This window comes from Octopus bimaculoides, chromosome 17 (genome assembly GCF_001194135.2).
Source record: "Octopus bimaculoides isolate UCB-OBI-ISO-001 chromosome 17, ASM119413v2, whole genome shotgun sequence".
Taxonomy (NCBI): domain Eukaryota; kingdom Metazoa; phylum Mollusca; class Cephalopoda; order Octopoda; family Octopodidae; genus Octopus; species Octopus bimaculoides.
In genome coordinates, this window is record NC_068997.1 from 16,939,954 (window position 1) to 16,945,934 (window position 5,981).

At 38.9% G+C, this 5,981-nt stretch overlaps 1 pseudogene; it reads right to left on the reverse strand.

Annotated features, from left to right (window-relative positions):
* Positions 1–896: 896 nt before the first annotated feature.
* Positions 897–1,020, reverse strand: LOC128249735 (5S ribosomal RNA; annotated as a pseudogene).
* Between the last annotated feature and the right edge of the window lie 4,961 nt (positions 1,021–5,981).

Genomic DNA, 5,981 nt, shown 5'->3' on the forward strand with positions numbered 1-5,981 from the left:
ACATATATACGACAGGCTTCTTTCAGTTTCCGTCTACCAAATCCACTCACAAGGCTTTATATAAATATATATCTCTTTGTCTGTCCTTGTTTCTCCCCTCTATGTTTAGCCCCTTGTGGGCAATAAAGAAATAAGAATCGTTAGCACGCCGGGCAAAAGCGCCTGGTGACATGGAAGACTTTGCATTCCATCCTTCGAAGTCGATAAAATAAGTAGCAGCTGAACACTGAGATCAATGCAATCGACTTACACCCGCCCCAAGAAATTGCTGGCCTTGTGCCAAAATTTGAAATCATATAATTACACGCTATCGTAAGGTGGTGAGCTGGCAGAATCGTTAGCACGCAATGTTTAGCGATATTTCGACCGTCGCTACGTTCTGAGTTCAAATTCCGCCGAGGTCGACTTTGCCTTTCATCCTTTCCGGGTCGATAAAATAAGTAGCAGTTGAACACTGGGGTCGATGTAATCGACTCATCCCCACCTCACCCAAGCTGCCCTTGTGGCAAAAAAAAAATTTGAAATAATTATTACACATTATCACATGTTTTCTAGCATCGCTTCCTCCCACTTCACACTTCCCGTTCTACACTTGCCATTTCCTTTCAGCACACACACTCCTGTTATATACTCTTAATGCCCTCTCTTCCTCTCAGATTTTACTTCCTTCTCATTCCACGTTTTAACACTTTCCTCAACATTTCGCAACGTCATGATACACTGCCTTACGACTCAATGAGGGAAACACTACCCTGTCTCCAGGCTGTGACAAATACACTGGCTCGGGAACGAAATACGCATAGCGGGTGCAAACCAGGTCCATTTTCATTTTCATTTTATCTAGTTTCAGCTTATGAGCTGTGGCCATACTGTGGCACCGCCATTAAAGTGTGGGATGCTTACAGCACCTAGGTTTCTCAAGCGGTCACCCATCTAAGTACTCACTAGGCTCGACGCTGCTTAACTTCGGTGATCGGACGAGAACCGGTGCTCTCAGCGTGCCGAATATCTTTTACAAACAAGGTTTCTTTTTATTTCATTTTCTTCTTTGTTCTTTGTGTTTTTGAGAAGGATCCTAACTTCAACCTACTTTTTATAGATCACATTTTACGCACTGTTTTCTAAATCTCAGAGAAGTAACTTGGGAAGCAAATTTTGATTTCGCATCCCCCATCAAAAAGATTTAGGAGGTTTTGGTCGGCCCAAGGCAATAGTAGAAAACACTTGCCCAAGGTGCCACACAGTGGGACTGAACACGGAACCATGTGGTTGGGAAGCAAGCTTCTTACTACATAGCCACGCCTCCGCGCGCGCGCGCGCATGTGTATATGTGTGTGTTAGATGTGTGCAGACATGCATGTATCTATGTATAGAAATATACTTAAGAACAAAGATAACTGGATGTGGATAAAGATGGTTCTTTCTGTCTTAATCTTTCTCTATATCTCTATTTCTCAGTCCTTATATCTTTTTTATTAGGTCTCCGCCTCTTTCAGTTTCTCACTCAAAAATCTACCCATCCTGGTTCCCGTCTCCAGCAGTTTCTATTCAGCCCCTAACGCTTTTCCTCTCTCCCTCTTTCTCCCCCTCTGTCTTTCTTTATCTATCTATCTATCTATCTATCTATCTATCTATCTATCTATCTATCTTCCTGTCTGTCAATGTACCTATCTAGCTGTCTGTCTATCTATTTACCGCACTCTCTCCACCTCACTTTCTCACTTTCTCTCTCTCTCTCTCTCTCTCTCTCTCTCTATTTATCTGTCTATCTATCCATTTATCTATCTGTCAATATCCCTATCTAGCTGTCTGTATATCTATTTACTGCTCTCTCTCTACCCCACCTCTCTCTCTCTCTCTCTCTCTCTCTCTCTCTCTATCTATCTATCTATCTATCTATCTATATATATATCTATCTCTCTCACTCTCGCTCTCCCTTCTCCTCATTTCTATCTTACCTCCTCTCTGTTTATTGCAGAAATGAAGCAGACAAGCAATAAAGACCAAAATAAAATATTAAAAAAAAGGCCCCCAAATCCATTAAAACATAACAAAAAGTGAGAGAGAAAAAAAAAATGAAACATACACAGACAACACACACACACACACACACACACACACAAACACGCATATACACAAATTAAATTCACACACATACACACATTAAATTCACACACATACACACACATACCAAGGCTAGGCAACACGGAAAAGCTATTTTGAAAGGTTCAAGCTATTTCCCAGCTGTGGGATATAAGCTACCGTCACCGTTGTTTGTTTCTGTCAGGGGCACTTTTCTACCGACGATTAACCCCTAAACTTCATATGAAATTCAGTAATTTGATAGGTGTCCTCCTTTAGTTTGGGTTCCCTTCCGTTACTGACCCACTTCGACGAAAGCTGAACGTCAGACTCAAGTGTTGCTTTTGTGAGTATGTGTACATTTACATACACACACACACACAAAGGCACACACTCACGCACACACACACACACGCACACGCACACATACACATACACACATACACACACACGCATACACACACACATACACAGACACACACACACATACACAGACACACACACACATACACACAGATACACACACAGACACACACACACACATACAGACACACACATACAGACACACACATACACACGCACACACAGACAGACAAACGGGCACACACACACACACACACACATACACACACATACACACACGCACACATACACAGATGCACACACATAAATATAAGTGCGTGTATATATATATATATATATATATATATATATATATATATATATATGTCCATGTGTGCATATGTGTGTGTGTGTGTACCGAGAGTGAGTGAGAGAGAGGGAGACAAGGAACCAGGGAGCGAGAGTGAGAGTGAGAAAGAGTGAGAATGAGAGAGAGAGGGGGAAAGAAAGAGCGAGTGAAATACAGTGACTATAAACCTAAACGCAGCACCCTCTCCCTTTTATATGTTTCACAAACCTCTATCTGTCTACGAATGTATTATTTTTTTTTACTCTGATTTATACACCATTTTGTATCTTGCTGTGCTTGTGTGTTTGTACATGTGTGTGTAGCTACATGCATGTGTTTGTGTGTGTTTTAGTGCGTATACGCTTAGATCTTTATACACTGTTCAAATATCATACCAACTGTCCAACTGTCTACAAAAAAGATCCATGTAAAAGCCACCAAGTGTTATTTTCGTACTCTGTTCAGTTAATCAAGCACAGCATCACTAGAGAACCTGTTTGATGGATTTTAGTGGATTTATATATAAACTCCATCATGAGACAGAAACAGGTGTCCGCATCTACCCTCTTATTTTAGGAACAAGAAATGCAGACCACCTTGAAAATCCCAAGTTCTTGCGATTATCTCCCCTTCTCATTCTGTGTCGGCAGCTATTGTCTGTAGGTGTTTGTTTGCTTTCTCGCAGAGTGAAGGTAATTTGAGTATAATACGAATGTATCTAGCATGATATTTAATATACGCTTACTCGTCTTTGTTGTCAAAATTCATTCTGTTGGTCTCCTTGGGCGTATTTCTCTTAGCATTTTTTTGTTATATATATAAATGTATATCGTTATACACACACACACACATGCGTATATCAATATACATATACATATCTATTGATATGTCTATCTATCTATCTATCTATCTATCTATCTATCTATCTATCTATCTATCTATCTATCAGTCTGTCTGTCTGTCTGTCTGTCTGTGCCTCTCTGTATCTCTCTCTCTCTCTCTCTCTCTCTCTCTCTCTTTCTCTCTCTTTCTCTCTCTTTATATATCTGCTTTAACGGATCATTATTTAAATAATATCAATTTTACGTACAACACAGAAGAAATGAGTTAACGCCTTCATACACCTACATACATACACACACACACACACACACGCACACACATACACACACACATGTATGTATAGGTACGAGTGGATGCGCACGACGCGCGACAATTCAACCACCTAGGTTTCGGTTCGAATCTTATAGCGGTTATCTGGAAATTGATAGCGGGATGCCGCCTTAGGGAGCGATTGCATTAATCAAAGAATCACCCGTAGAGTATATATAATAAAACATCGACATCAGTTTAATACATTGTTCACTTTTTTCTTTCTTTCATCAGTTGACCTTTAAATCGCTCGCTAACATGTCAGTAAATTTTTATTCAGTCTCATGCACTATAAAAACGTTCTCTCACAGCGCATGTTGTAATCAATTCGTCAGAATCGCAAAAAAAAGATAAATAAATAAAAGCAAATATATACATATATATATATATATATATATATATATATATATATATATATATATATATATATATATATATATATATATATAGTCGTGAAACTACGTCGGTTACAACGACGAAGGTTCCAGTTGATCCGATCAACGGAACAGCATGCTTGTGAAGTTAACGTGCAAGTGGCTGAGCACTCCACAGACACGTGTACCCTTAACGTAGTTCTCGGGGATATTCAGTGTGACACAGAGTGTGACAAGGCTGACCCTTTGAATTACATGCACAACAGAAACAGAAAGTAAGAGTGAGACAAAGTTGTGGTGAAAGAGTGCAGCAGGGTTCGCCTGCCACCCCCCACTTACAACGCCCGGTCTGGGAATCGAAACCGCGATCCTATGACCGCGAGTCCGCTACCCTAAACACTAGGCCATTGCGCCTCTACAGTATCAAGGTATGATATAATATATATGTTAAATATGGTATAATTATAAACAAGGCAAATTTTTAGCCATTTCTCCGGAGACTGAAAAAATGACGAACAACCGTAATCGATTTTCGAGCCTTATTGTGTTTTCATCAGAGGCGTCTACAACATTCTGACAGTCTCCTGAGAAACAAACAGCCAAATTGTTTACATATTCAAGAAATGCAGCAGTATATATGTGTTTGTGTGTGTGTGTGTGTATCTCTCTATATGTAACTAGATAATGACTACATGGTTGGCTACATATTTTGGCAAAATAGTGAGAGACATCATCTGCATGTAACTGATGCTCAAAAATAGATGCAACATGTCAAAATCAAAATCTATTGGTGCCTTAGCTGTAGCTTTGGCAAAGAAAACAACTCCGTAAATCTTAAATTTCATCATAGTCATCCTTAAAATGACCCAAGGCGAAGTCTTTCCTAAAACTGGACAAAGTCCCTTGAACGGCGACCTACTCAATGCAGCGGTTTACTTCCTTTTACGTATCTAAAGTTGCTTCATTCTTGAAAACTAATTTGTCCATGAAAGATTTACTGTAGTGGCTATTTATAAAATCAGTACACAATACATTTCCTGCTGAAAGGTTTTCTTCGTGTGAGTTGTTATCAAACATGCAAACATAGTCCCGATAGCCACACACTTCCCTGTCTCCATTGTGGAAGTTTCAAAAGGAACCTACATATAAATTACACCGTTTGCGTGAAAATGTGCAAGAAACTAATAGACACCCTATGTGTAGGTTTCACCCTCTCTCTCTTTCTCTCTCTCCCTCTCTCCCCCTCTCTCTCTATATGTATATATATAGGCATCCTCTGTGTGAGTGTATATATACATATATAGATAGATACATAATTACATGCATGCATACATACGCGAACGTGCAAATCTATCTACACACAGACATACACGCCTGCACGCACATATATACATATATTCGTGTGCCTGGGTATCTATCAATCTATCTATCTATCTATCTATCTATCTATCTATCTATCTATCTATCTATCTATCTATATATCTATCTATAAATATATATATATATATATATATATATATATATATATGTATATACACACACAGACATTACGTACTTATATGCATAAATGCTTATATGCATGTATGTTTGTGTGTGTGCATATATATAGGCGTGTATATACATATATATATGTGTATATGTATATACGTGTATATATATGTGTATGTGTGTGTATGTATATG